Source organism: Diabrotica virgifera, chromosome 4 (genome assembly GCF_917563875.1).
Source record: "Diabrotica virgifera virgifera chromosome 4, PGI_DIABVI_V3a".
In the NCBI taxonomy this organism is placed as follows: domain Eukaryota; kingdom Metazoa; phylum Arthropoda; class Insecta; order Coleoptera; family Chrysomelidae; genus Diabrotica; species Diabrotica virgifera.
In genome coordinates, this window is record NC_065446.1 from 178,377,062 (window position 1) to 178,392,793 (window position 15,732).

A 15,732-nucleotide genomic window follows, 5' to 3' on the forward strand; every position below is an offset into this window, starting at 1 on the left:
CGAAATAATAAAAAAAGTAAGAACTAAAAAAGGATATAGTCCATTAAAATGTTACATTTAGGTTGCATTTCTTAGACCAGTCAATTTTATTTTTTTAATGTGTAGGGGGGTTTAGTAGAAGCTTAAGTTCAAGTTTTTGGGGTCGCCACCCTTGTCCCCCGGCCGCCATATTGGAAAAAGTATCTTCTAAACTAGCAATCCTACAGAAAATTTAATTACACATAAAATTTAGCAAATTAAATTTTCTACAATTTTATATCTATTACTTTTTATCGTCAAGTGACCAACAAAAAAGTTATAAATAAAAATATGAGAACATTTTGTAAGAAGTTTCCTTTTGGAGGTTATAACTTTTTTCCGTTCATTTCACAATAAAATAACATCAGCGATTTTGTAGAGGATTTTTCAATGAACAATTTTCGCTATAAACGTGTTTAATTTTATTTATTATCTAGGTTTTACTGCGCTCCAATCTTGACCTGATTCTCGAATTCTCGTAGGAATACAATAAAAAAAAATACTTTTCTATCTATATATTAGTCGAGCGGCAGCAATCTTTATGCCGACCACGAAAATCAAATTTAAGGTGAATTACCAATTTTGGTCTATTTTTATGTTTTCGAGGTCGCTGAATCCGAATATGAAGTTTATTTTTATCTAGATTTGGTGGAACATATTCAAAAATCAAATTTTATACAAAAATGCCGAAAATCAATTTTGATGATTTTTCAAATTTACCTCGCTGTATCTTTGGTCGCTGTAAATATTTCCTTTTGAAAATTTTACTGTTTAATCTCTGAAGTATGTAGATAACAATGGGATTTGTCCTAAATATTTAAACACATTAAAAAAGGAGTTGTTAGTTTTTAAACATTTTGTCATCATATTTCGTTAGTTTCATGTTTACTTAAAAAAGTTGAGTGACAAACTTTTCAGTTTATAATTTTAACCAACACAACAATAAAATATAATTCATGAAGAAGTTTTTTGGAAAATTTTAAGTCAAAATATACAATAGGAAAAAAGTTATGTTACTTCATAAACAAGCGGCACACCCCAAAAAACGCTTATATCTCGAGATCCTGACCACGGTCTGGTGAATGGCTCAATTTTGATCATACTTTATGATTTTGATAACAAAAATTCGTTTTTTGCTCTTCTTAAGAGTTTTGCAATATGAGGTTGCGTCATTCTTCTTCTGAACCGGCGAATTTGTCCTCAAACAACTTCTTGGGCCGTTTCTATATATGCTTCGGGTTATAAGTTTTATAGTGGGGAGAAAGGTCAAAAACAGATTAATAATAGCATAGGAATGTTAAAATCATAATAAATTGTATGAATAAAAACTATATATATATATATATATATATATATATATATATATATATATATATATATATATATATATATAGAAAAGTAAGCCTAACTTTTGTTTTTATTATATCCCTATGAGCATTCGAGAATCTGGTCAAGTTTGGAGCGCTGTAACACCTATATAAATAAATATAATTAAACAAATTTATAGTGGAAATTGTTCGCTGAAAAACCCTCTACAAAATTGCTATAATGTTATTTTATTTTAAAATGAACTGAAAAAAAGTTATAACCTCCAAAAGGAATCTTGTTAAAATTTTTTTACATATTTTTGTTTATATCTTTTTTGTTGGTCACTTGACGATAAAAAGTAATAGAAATAAAATTATAGAAAATTTAATTTGCTACATTTTATGTTTAATTAGATTTTCCGTAGGGTTGGTAGTTTACGAGATATAGCGCGAAACCCCTTTGCACACCATTTCCAAGATGGCGGCCGAGGGACAAGGGTGGCGACTCCAAAAACTTGAACTTAAGCTTCTACTGATCCCCCCTACACAATAAAGAAATAAAATTGACTCCTCTAACAAATGCAAGGTACGGCTTAAAAATGTAACATTTTAATGGAGTAATACCAAATGGGAGAAAAACAACTTAATATAATCTGCTATGCGGACGATGCAATACTAATCTCTCAAAGTGAAGATGGTTTACAACGTATGCTGCACCAATTCAACATAATCGCCAGAAAAGTTAACATGTTAATTTCCTCAAAAAAGACAAAATGCATGGTTATAACAGCAGATCCAATAAGATGTAAATTGGAGCTGGAAGGTCAGATAATAGAACAAGTGATGGAGTTTAAATACCTAGGCATCACACTATCTAGCTACGGAAGGCTCGAAACAGAAGTGGAAGATCAAGTGAATAGAGCAAAAAGAGCCGCAGGTTGCCTAAATGACACAATATGGAGAAATAAAAAAATCGGAAAAGAAATGAAAGGCAGAATTTACAAAACCGTCATCAGATCAATAATGACATACGCGGCAGAAACACAACCCGACACAGAGAGGACAAAAAGATTGCTCGAAACAGCTGAGATGAAAACCCTTCGAAAAATCGATGGTAAGACTCTATGGGACAGAGCTAGAAGTACAGATATACGACGGAGATGCAAGGTGGATAACATTAATAACTGGGTAAGAAACAGAAGAATAGAATGGAATGACCACATAAGCCGAATGACAACAAATAGGGTAGTCAGGACAGCGAGAGACGGTTCCCCAATAGGAAGACGATCAGTGGGAAGACCACGAAAACGATGGAACGACAACTTACTAGAGGCACATTGAAAAAAACAGACAGAGTCATGTCTATACAAAAAGAAGAAGAAGAATGAAACATCACACCAGCCAACTATTTTCATTCTCAGTGATGAATCCAGGCCAGGTCCACCCAAAACAGCAGTCAGAAAAACATTGATGCGGTTCGTCAGCTGATTAAGAATACCTCCATCCTAAAGATCCTCCATGAAGAACTGGGTGTTACAAAGTCCCTCATTTGCTCACAGAAGAGCAAAAATCGGTTTGCGTCAATTGGTATCAAAAAACATTGGAACCGTTCAACAAAAGAAGCTTAAAAAACGTTTATAGTATTCAAATATTGAAATGGTAACTGATGTGAGCACATATCGCCGCCGCCTGCGAAAAGTATAACTCCGAAAAATGCCGTTAAGAGTAGAACTTTCAATGAACGCCGTGAAAAATATTATTTTCAATTATATGACTGTGAAAATTATAATCCCTAATAAAGTGTTAGCGGAAAAATTCATTTTTTGGGGAGTATCAGCAAAAAACATCATTTCTTCTGTGGGTCTAAGAAAATTATAATTACCAAAAAGTTCTCAGAAATAATTGTTTTCGCGGCAGAAACAGAAAGGGAAATAATTGTTTTCGTCGGCATCTATTATAAACTAAATCTTTTCGTTATAAATATTTTGGGAATTATAATCTTAGCGGACACGCATACAAAAAAGAAAAAGAATCGTCAACACTTATCAAAGAGTTATTATTTTCACTGGAAATGTATTAGGAGTCACATTAATCATAGGTATGTATAGTACCAGCGATATTATTTATGTAGGGTAGATAAAAAGTCTACTACTCACAAGATTATTCGATTTTATTTATTTAAAGTGTAAAAGTAAAAGTTGGACGACCGGTTTCGATGTTTAAAATATACATCATCATCATGTCCTTAAGAAGCTAAGATATCGTTACATAGAATTAGCAATCGTTATTATTATTATTATCGTTACATAGAATTAGCCCCCTCCCGCTAGACTCTAGACACTGTTCTAGAACTAGTTGTCTCGTTGGTCTCACAAAAATTCTTTAATATAAAAAATGTCTAGAGGGAGGGGGCTAATTTGCTAATTCTATGTACTGATATCTTAGCTTCTTAAGGACCTGATGATGATGTATATTTTAAACATCGAAACTGGTCGCCCAACTTTTACTTTTATACTTTAAATAAATAAAATCTAAGCTTGTGAGTAGTAGACTTATTACCTACCCTACATAAATAAGTTTATAGTATTGTTAGTGGCGATGCATGTTGGAATAAATCCTATGAACAGGAAAATACACGCCAATCCGCTGTGTGGGTATTTCACGATGAGGAAAAACTAACGAAAGTTGTCCGTTCTCGAAGTGCGTCAGAGAAAATGATCGCAACTTTTAGTTACTTCTGATTAGTATATAACCGTTCATTTACCAGAAGTTATCGCAAAACTCCAACAAAGCAACACACAACGGAGAATCATCCTACATCAGGACAATTCAAGTGCTCACACTGCCCAAAAGACAATAGAGTTTTTGGAGCTTAAAAACATCGAATAATTAGGACCAATAGTCCTGACCTATGTAAGTCCCAATGACTTTTTCATGTTTCCAAAGATCAAGGATTCAACGCATGGGCAGCAATTCCAGTCGTCAGAAGCCATCGATGCCTTTAAAACAGCGATTTTGCAGGTGTCAACTGACTGGACTAACTGTTTTACCAACTGATTTGAATGTATGTAAAAGTTTATCGATCTTGGTGGGACGTATTTTGAAAAACAATAGTACTTTAAGTCTTTATACTTTTCATCTTCATGGCTATATGCAAAACTAAAAAGACAACCCTCATATGCGTCTATATGAGGGTTGTATGAGAACCTACTGTCTTACTCGCTGAAGTCAAAGATGCAATTAAATCACTAAAGAGAAATAAATCCCCAGGCATTGATTCAATACCATGTGAAATACTACAGTTACTAGGTGACAAAAGATTACATATCATCCATTCTATCTGTCGCTGTTTGGAATTCAGGAAAATGGGCATCTGATTGGTGTACCTCAATTTATATCCCACTACACAAAAAAGGAACTACTACCAGATGTGAAAACTACCGCACACTGTTACTAATAACACATGCTAGTAAAATATTGTTGCATATCATCAAAAACAGATTAACGACCTATCTAGATTACCAAATACCTCAGGAGCAAGCGGGGTTTGTAAAGGGTAAAGGTACAATGGAACAAATCCTGAACCTGAGACAACTCATTGAAAAGTCTAGAGAATTTCAAGTACCTATGATTATATGCTTCGTTGACTACCAAAAGGCATTTGATTGTGTAAGCTGGATAAATCTGTGACCAATTTTAATAGAAATGGGCGCACCAATGCACCTGGTGACACTTATTAAAAATCTGTACCAGTCTAATATAGCGACAGTACGACTAGATCAGAAGTTCTCAAACCAATTCAAGACCGAGAGAGGTGTTAGACAAGGATGCGTGTTGTCACCTGACTTATTTAACATTTATGGTTAACATGTCATGAGGATGGTTTTAGAAGGATACGCCGGTGGAGTAACAGTAGCTGGTAGGAAAATCTCCAATTTAAGATTTGCTGATGACACTACACTTATAGCAGCAAATGAGCAAGAAATGTTTGATCTTCTGCGAAGAGTTGAGTACGGAAGCAATAAAGTTGGTCTGAAAATCAATAAAGCTAAGACAAAAATAATGGTGGCCGACAGATTTGACACTATTCAACTGACTAACATATTACAGGAATACCAGATAGTAAACACCTTTGTCTATCTCGGGTCTAGTATAACTAAAGATGGTAACTGTTAAGCAGAAGTTCGGAGACGTATTGGTATGGCAAAAAATGCGATGAGTCGCCTAACTAAAGTTTGGAAAGACAGATCTACCTCTCAAAATATCAAGATGAGACTGGTGCATGCCCATGTATTCTCAATATTTCTATATGGAGCAGAGACTTGGACTCTTCGCGCATGCGAGCGCCAAAAAATTGATGCCTTTGAGATGTGATGCTGGAGAAGAATGCTGCGCATACCTTGGACAGCTCATAGGACAAACGTTTCCATTCTAAACCAACTCAATATTAAAAAAAGGCTGTCCACAATATGTCTGCAACGAATTCTGCAATTCTTTGGTCACGTGGTTCGCAGAGGTGACGACAGTTTGGAGAGATTAATTGTTTCTGGAAACGTTCCGGGGAGAAGATCAAGAGGACGATCACCAACTAGATGGTCTAACCAAATAAAGCATTCAGCTGGAAACTCATTCTGAGAAGCTCTTAGAGCAGCTGAAGATAGAGACCAATAGAGAAACATTGTTAGGAATATTGGAAGAAATCACGATCCTCAGTAATGGGGAAACGACAGGAGAGAGAGAGATATGCGTCCATCTCAGGTAGGATTCTAATATCGCACCTCCGCTCAAAGAGTGTCATAAGTCAAAAAAGCAAAGATTTGAGAAAATGACGTTTAAAGTTTGTCCTACATTTTCGGGTTTAATTCAAAAGCTATTAAAGTTATAATAATAACTATTTTAGTCAGTTACAGTGGTTTTTGAAGCTCTATAAAATAAGTATATTAAATTTTTTTGAGTTGTGACACTATGCAGATAAAATAACGAAAAATTTACGAAATATTATTTATCAAAAGTGACGCAGTACAGAATATAATATCATTATTATTATCTGGTTAACAGACTTAGATATACTTTTTAATGATGTAATTTTAAATACAAGTAACAACATTAAACACTGCAAAAAGAAAGATAAATAAGTGAAATAAAGTAATCACATATACTGTCTTAAAACGACGCTTTATACATATTTTAGATGGACAAATGATTTGCACAAGTCGACAGTGTTTGTGTTCGGTGCGTCGATGATTTTGGATAATCGTATAATGACACTAGTGTTATCTAACGATAAATTAATACTTGACCCACAGACGTGACACTATGTGACATAGGAGTTTATAGTTTTATTAAACTGTTGGTGCAATAAAACAGATTTTAAATTTTATGAGTTATGACACTCTTTGAGCGGAGGTGCGATATCATGTCTGACTGAAATGTGTAAGTGTTTGTGGTTTATATAGGAGAAAGTCGTCTATGATGGCATAGTGCCTATGATGGCATAGTGAGTGTATTTTAGAACGCAGTCCACTTATTCTGAAAACTGATGTATTAGTGTATGCTAGATAGTCAGTTTGTAGTTTCATATAAAGTTTATGGTGCTCTGATGCTTTTTGTGAGAGTAGGAAAATTATACATTTTTCGGCAAATCCCGTAGTAATATTACATAAAATTAAAATTTAGAATTCAGTACAATAAATAGAAGAAAAGATTACATAACGCCTTGAATAATATATAGACATATTATGTTTGTTGTGTGTGTTATTTTGAAGTGGTCTTTCGATTTAAGATTTTTTCTCTTCTTTTAATAAAATGCCGGTTTTTGCCTATGATGGCACACTTCAGGGTATCCAATGATGGCACAGGTATGCCATCATAGAAAGTCCAGAAGAAAAGCGTTTATAAGCATCCATTATTCACTCCAAAAATACTAATGATGAAATATCTTCGAAATCTGAAATTAAAATGCCAAAAGCTAATGTGCGTGGACCTTCATTTGTACAAAAAATAAGGACCAGCATTGTAAAATTGTAAACCAGAAAATGGAAAAAAGCGATAACGTGGGAAGAACGGTATGTAGACCAGGGCGCATCTGTAAAAATATTAGTACATTTGGACGTTGAGAGGTGACTCAAATTTTTTTGCAGAAATTGCTTGAAAATAACTCAATTAATAATATTTGAGTTATCCTCCCTCTCAAAAAGGTCCGGAACATTGTTTAAATAATCAAAATGTCAAAAAATGAAGGAAAAATTCGATTTTTTTCTTCGTTTTTTGATTATAACTTTAAGAGTATTCATTTCCGAGAAAAGTTGTATTAACATAAAAGTTGTGTAATTAAATTTCCTATAATATAGAGTTGGTCGGAAATTTAAAAAATTGTCACCCTTGTTGCAAAATAGCAATAATTGGGAAAAAACTATGCAAAAACAAGTATTCGCATTTTACGTTTTTCAACCATTTATGCTAAACTTAGGACCTTCAAATTTCACCCAGAAAAACTATATGATACAGTTAAACAATACTGTAAATTTCATTGAGATCGGTTCAATAGATTTTGCAATCCAGCTTTCGCAAAAAAAATTCATTTTTTCAAACTGGTACAGGACTGAAAATAAAGCAGATAGCAAGTTGAAATTTTTTTTGCTTATAGAAGTGTACTGTACCTTTTATTTTCAATTTGCAAAACTAAAATCGATTAACCACCACGGCGTCAGGAATTTTTTTAAATAAACATTAATTATTGGTGTTGCGCGCAGGACACCGGATAGTTTGATCTGATTGGGCATTCCAATGACCTTTGATAATTATTGATACATTTTAATTTTTATTACATTTCGATATAAATAAATAAATTTGTTTATTGCAAAATAAAAACACATACTCTATCCTTTGAAATAACACTTTTTTTAGCAAAAACTTTCTTTGTTCATATATTTTAACTTGAGAATAAATGTTTATTATTTTTAAACATATACAATTGTTTAAACAATATTTCACAAACAATAATAAAATTAGTTTGATTTTTGTGGAATTAAAATATTAAAATACAACAAAATATAGAGTAAGAAAATAATATATTAGATGAAGATTGGAAGAAATCAACTTCATGTGAATCGAACACCGCTGTCCTGCGCGTAGCACCAATAATTAATGTTTATTTAAAAAAATTCCTGACGCCGTGGTAGTTAATCGATTTTAATTTTGCAAATTGCAAATGAAAGGTACAGTACACTTCTATACGCAAAAAATTTCAACTTGCTATCTGCTTTATTTTCAGTCCTGTAACATTTTGAAAAAATGAATTGTTTTTGCGAAAGCTGGATTTCAAAATTTATTTTGCAAAATCTATTGAACCGATCTTAATGAAATTTACAGTATTATTTTACTGTATCATAAAGTTTTTCTGGGTAAAATATGAAGGTCATAAGTGTAGCATAAATGGTTGAAAAACGTAAAATTCGAATACTTGTTTTTGTATGTTTTTTTTCGCAAATATTGCTATTTTGCAACAAGGGTGACTATTTTTTCAACTTTTAACTAATTCTATATTGTAGAAAATTTAATTACGCAACCTTTATGTCAGTACATCTTTTCTGGGAAATGAATACTTTTAAAGTTATAATCAAAAAACGAAGAAAAAAATCGAATTTTTCCTTCATTTTTTGACATTTTAATTATTTAAACAATGTTCCGGACCTTTTTGAGAGGGAGGATAACTCAAATATTATTATTTGAGTTATTTTCAAGCAATTTCTGCAAAAAAATTTGAGTCACCTCTCAACGTCCATCTCAAAACAGATGGGCCCTGGACTAATGCTCAATTCTACTCCAGACCTGATTTGAGCTCAGACAGAAGTAAGAAGAAAAAGCAATTTAATAAAGAAAAAAACTGCCAAGAAGCGCCACGAAGAAAGTTTTCGTGGAAAAAATAGCAGTTAAGAAGAAGAAGAACAAGCGGAATTCTGGAATGATCTTAAAGACGACAACCCTGATGTCGGTTGTTTGTATTGTAATTAACTGTACTCCCTATCTAAATCAAAAGAAAATATGGATTTGGTGTCAGACATGCCATTCATGGTGCCATGCATAATGTGCGGATGTGGTGAAAAAATAAAACAGTTTATACTATGAGAATTGTGTTTATAAATAATATTATTTGCTTAATAACCTTTTAGTAGAACATTACGAATTTATTTTTTAATTTTTGTTGTTATTTTTCGTAATAAAACATAAAAAATTAAGTTCTTTTGTTTTAAAATAAATGGTGTGCCATCATAGGAAATGTGTGTCAATTATGTTGGCATACTTGTTAATTCAAAAAAATTAAAAGCGTGCAAAAAACGTTCAAAATCAATATTATATTGTACAAAACTTAAAATGTAGCTTAAGTTCGAATCACTTGGCACCACAAAAATGCTTAGAAAATTTTAAATACACTTAAAAAATTGAGTTAAAGTTATGCCATCATAGGCGACTTTCGCCTCGGTATGATACTTTTTCGTTAGATATTGTATTACAAATAAGTAAATCAGTAGCCAGAAAAATAAAAAGGGAACACTGGGAGAGCTTCTAAAAACAACTGTAACTGGCTTCTACAGAACATAAGGAAATAGGGAGAATAACAGAGGACAAAGAAAAGAAATGAATGAACGAATAAAAACGAAACACATTCAGAAGGAAACATAGGCAAACTACTTTTGATATCTAGTTGCTAAAGGTAACGATAATGAACCACCAACACCTGAAGTGACGACAAACGAAGAAATAAACATTGGAGTAGCAAAGGTAAAGGAAGCATTAAGGAAATTAAAAAATAGAAAATCACCAGGAGAGGACAGGATATTGAACAAACTCCTAAGGTATGAAGGACAAGATCTGACCAAACAACTATTAAAACTAATCCAGAACATAATAATTGAACAAAACAGAATACCACAAGAAAAGAGGACAACCATCCTAATACCTCTCTTCAAAAAGGGGGACAAATTGGGCCTGGAGAATTACTGCGGAATTAATTTATTAAACACAACATTCAAATTAACAACTAAAGTGAATAAAATTACAGTGAAAACCGTTTATAATGGAATCAGAGACGATCACTTGTAGTGGACAAATCCTCCAGCCCCTTCAAATGTTATGGAGTTAATGCATAGGAACCATTTGTAATAGACAATAACTGTAATAGACACAAATTCCCCTCCCATCTCCTGTAAAAATCGGTTGTAATAGACAGATCGTCAAAATTTGTTCCTCACATTGTGCAATCAAATCTGGTTTTCTAGTATTCTTGCGTTTGTCAATAAGTAGAACATCTTTCTTCTTCTTCTTCAGCCTGTGTTCGTCCACTGCTGGACATAGGCCTCTTCCATTTGCTTCCATCGATTTCAACTCTTGGCAATTCTCATCCACTGTTTGCCCGTGACTTGTTTGGTATCATCTGCCCACCTCTTCTGCGGTCTGCCTACTCCTCGCCTGTTCTCTCTTGGTCTCCAGTTTGTTAGTCTCTGTGTCCATTTTTCGGGATTATCTCGGGCAACATGTCCGACCCATTGCCACTTGAGCCTTGCTATACGTTCTGCGACATCAGTAATCTTTGTTCTTTCACGAATGTCGATATTTCGAATTTTGTCTCTCAAACTAATCCCTAGCATGGCCCTCTCCATCGCTCTTTGAGTTGTACTGAGCTGCTCTAAGGTTTTCTTTGTAAAGGCCATGGTCTCCAGTCCATATGTAGTTACAGGCAAGATACATTTGTCATAAACTCTAAGTAGAACATACATCGTGTAATTTTTGGAAAATCATTTATAATGGAATGTCCATTATAAACGATAAAAATCACGAATAGTAGACAGTCCATTATAAATGATTTATTAGTTGTAATAGAAATCGCCTATAATAGACAAAATCCTAGGTACCTTGGAGTCCATTATAAACGGTTTTCACTGTATAACACTTGCAGAATTATAGGTCAGGAAGATCATGAACGGATACTATATTTATAATGAGGCAGATTCAAGAAGTCATTAGTCATGCAACCAACGCTTGAGCCACTCTGCATCTGAAAATACTTAAAATAATGGATAACTTTAATGTACTTTGCATCTCATAGTGTTAAATACTCTGTAAGTGGCTGCATGACCCCAGAAAAGGAGAGTATGAAAGATGTGAGTGGAATATGGAGTGGTACAACATAGTATGTTACATAATAATAGTCTCGAGTAAGACGCATTTTGAAAGGTTTTTCAAAACAAATAGAAATTTTAATTTTTCAGACAGGACAATGCATTCTGGGCTTCACTAGTCTTGTATAATCAAGGTTAACAAAAACCAAGTGCAAAACAATCAAACAATAGCAAATCAAAACGAAACGGAAAGCAACAAGGATAATCTTGAAAAACATTTTTTTAAATTAATAGGATACTTATATATATATATATAGTGGCTAAACACCCCTTTAGGGGTTACGCCGCTTACGCTCTCTAGATCTATGTTTTGAGGTAGATCAGTCCTCATGTTCGTTATTTAATTTTCTCTGTTATTTTTCTCCACTCTTTCCTGTCTCTGGTTTTCCCTTTCCAATGTCGTATGCCCGCATTGTTGAGATCACTTACTACTTCTTGTAACCATGTAGATCTTGGTCTTCCACGTCTTCTTTTGCCAGCTGGTGTCCATTCCAATATTGAGTATATCGTCGTAGTTGATCCGGATCTCCATATGTGTCCTAGCCATTTTGCTCTTTGCTGTTTTATTTTACATACTATATCCTCCTCAATTTCTTCCAGTAACTCAAGGTTCGTTCTTTGTCTAAATTCATTGTCATTTATTTTTATTGGTCCTAATATTGCTCTTAGTATTTTTCTTTCTTGTTTTCTAAGGTTTTCCTCTTGTTTTTTTGTCATGCTAAGAGTTTCGGCTGCATACATCATCGTCGGTCGAATTATTGTTTTGTATACTTTCATTTTTGATTTCTTACTCAATAACTTATTTTTAAGTAATTTTTTATTTGCATGGAAGCTCTTATTTGCTGTAATAATCCTTTCTTTGATTTCGGTTTCTCTTTCTCCATTGTTTGTTATTAATATTCCTAAATATTTAAATTTTTCGACTTCTTCAAAAGTGTATTCTCCTACTCTAACCTTTCTGTTTTCAAAGTTTTTGTCAAATCTCATTATTTTGGTTTTCTCTTGGTTTATTTTTAATCCCATTACTTTTCCTTCTGTTACCATTTCGTTTAACATTCGTTCCATTGTTTTTCTATTTTTTGTTATTAGCACAATATCATCAGCGTATGCTATTATTTGTCCTTCTCTCGTTCGGAGGGTGCCTTTGTTGATCTTCCTGACGACGTATTCTAGGGCAAGATTAAACAGAGTTGCTGATAATGAATCTCCTTGTCTCACCCCTTTATTGATGACAAATTCTTCTGTGTCGCCTACTTGAGTTTTTATACTAACTACAGTTCTACTCATTGTCATTTGTATTAATCTTCTTAATTTATGTTGTATTCCCATTTCTTTCAGAGCTACCATTAGTTTTGATCTATTTATTGTATCAAATGCTTGTCGAAAATCTATAAAAAGCAGTTCAATTTCTATTTTATATCCATGAGCTTTTTCCATAATTTGTTTAACTGTATGTATGGCATCTGTTGTAGACTTTCCCTTAACAAATCCGCATTGATAGTGTCCTATGATATTCGTGGTAGCTTCGGTCAGTCTTCGTTGTATTAAGGCGGACATGATTTTATATGCTGTGTTTAATAGCGTCAGTCCTCTGTAGTTTTTACACATCTGTTGATCTCCTTTTTTATGAATCGTGATAATTTGTCCTTTGTACCATTCTTCCGGCATTTTTTCTTCGTCCCATATGTCTTTTATTAAATTGTATAATCTATCTTTTAATTCTTCACCACCATATTTTATAAGCTCCATATTGATACAGTCCGATCCTGAGGCTTTACCATTACGGCTGCTATTAATAATTTCCTCAACTTCCTCTTTTGTTGGTATTTGTAGCTGGTTTCCTAACATCATTGTCTCTTCTCCTCTGTTTTCATTTAGGTCTTGACCTTGTTGTTCTGTTAATAATTCTTTAAAATAGTTAGTCCAAATTTCTTTATACTCTTCATCGTTTTCTGATACTTTTCCATTTTTATCTTTTATGCTTTTTATCTTTCCTTTAAACGTTTTGTTCTGCTCACTAATTTTCTTATAGAATTCTTTTGTGTTTCTGTTCTTACTCTCTTTTTCTATTTCTTTTATCTTATCATCCAACCACTCACGTCTAATTTTCCTTATTTTTTTCTTACATGCATGCCTTATTATATTGTATTCTTCCCTATAATCCTGTCTATTTGTTCTTATCCACATTTGTCTCATTTCTACCTTCTTTTTTAACATTTTATGGCATTCTTCATTATACCATTCTTGTCTTTTTTTGTTTCTTTTTATCCCTACGTGTACTTCCGCTGTTTCATTTATACATTTTTTTATATTTCTCCATTCTGTTTCTATATCCTTTGTAGGTTTAGATTGTTCCTTCAGTTTTTTGTTCATGTCATCAGCATATTTAATCCTTATGTCTGGAGTATTCAGTTTTTCTACGTGCCATTTATTTTTTGTTGTCGTGTTTTTTAGTGTTCTTTTGACTTTTTGTCTTACTTTTGCAGTCACCATAAAATGGTCTGTGTCTGCATGTGCACCTCTGTAGGACCTCACGTCTGTTACCGATGTTTGCTTCCTTCTTGTAATCAGAATATGGTCTATTTGTGACCATGTTTTTTGGTCTGGGGAAATCCACGTCACTTTATGGTATTTGGGATGTTCGAATTTTGTACTAACGATAATCATATTGGTACTAGATGCTAGATTACATAATCGTTGGCCATTGTCGTTAGTTTTTTCGTGTATTGTGTGCTTACCTGCTACTTGGTTAATGTAGTCTTCCTTACCTATTTGGGCATTAAAATCTCCCATTACCAGTATTGTGTCTTCTCTAGGTAACTTCTCCATTTCTCGTTCGAGTTCCTCATACAATTTGTCTTTTTCCTCCACAGTAGCACTTTCAGTTGGGGCATATACGTTTATGATTGATATATTAAATGGTTTGGCGTTAATTCTCAGGTAAGCCATACGTTCATTTATTGGTTTAAATTGCATAATGTTATTTTTTATTTTTCCCATAATTATGAAAGCAACTCCATATTGACCTTGTTTTTCATGTCCCGAGTACTGTAGTGTGTAGTTTTTTCTATTTATTTCTCCTTGACCTGCCCATCTGATTTCTTGAATCACTGCAATATCAATTTGGTATCTTTCTAGTTCTGAGACGATATCCTGCATTTTTCCTGGTTCAAGCATTGTTCTGATGTTCCACGTACTTATTTTTAGTTGATCACATTTTTTCGGTTTTTTATTATATTTTTTTGTGTTCGTATGTTTTATTTTATCTAATCTGTTCAGGTCCTTTTCCTTTGCCATTTTCGTGTCCGTTTTTTGTGTTGTATCCAATATTTGTTTTTTTATCAGTTTTTTGGCGTGTCCTGCTTTGCCCTTTCCAGTTCATTCTTCTCTTTGTTCCATTTCCATTCAGTCCCGTCAATAATTAATTTTTGATAACCTACTCTAGTGTTCTTACCGTTTTCTTTTTGAAATTTTGCAATTCTCCGTATTTCTTGTTGTATTTTCATCTCTTCTTGCGTTAGATCGTTATTGATATATATTTCCGGCTTTGAATTCCTTAGTTTGTTTTTGTTCTTCATAATTTTTATTTTTTCATTTTTGTTTTTTAGTTTTACAAGACATGTTTTGTCCCCTATTTTATAAGCTTCTTCTATTTCTACTTTAATACCTAATTCTCTTTCCACGAAATCTGCCATAACCTCATTGACTACATTTGGGTTATTTGTATCCATCGGTAGACCCTGGACAATAACATTGTTAGCTTTTCTCTCTTTCTCGAACTTTTCTACCTTCATTTTCACTATCTTTAGTTCCTGTTTCATTTCATCATTTTCTTTTTGTAGTTGTTGGTTACTTTGTTTGAATTCATTTATTTCTTTTCTTAATTCTCGGAGGTCATTTCTATATTCTCGTTGTTCTTCTTTTATTCCTTTTACCTCCGATGTTAAACTTTGTGTTTGATCTGTTAAATTTTGCATCATTTTTAAAAGCTGATCAATTTTGTTTTCATCTTTCTGTTGTTTGGTTGGTGTTCTGGATAGTTTCTTGCTCTTGTTAAAAATATTGTCTGCATCTATCTCTAGACTTCTCTTTTTACTGTCTTCTGAGGTGTAATCATTATCACTATCCACCATTTTTTATGTATTTGTACTCTATATTAAAGCAAGCGATAAGCTCTAGTTCCCCAGTCGACCCGGCGAAGGCTCTAGAACTTCTCAAGCAATAATTGA

At 33.2% G+C, this 15,732-nt stretch overlaps 1 protein-coding gene across 4 annotated transcripts in view; it reads right to left on the reverse strand.

Moving 5' to 3' along the window:
- LOC114333462 (uncharacterized) overlaps positions 1-15,732 on the reverse strand; it is a 230,962-nt gene that overhangs the window by 209,488 nt on the left and 5,742 nt on the right. The window lies entirely within an intron of this gene.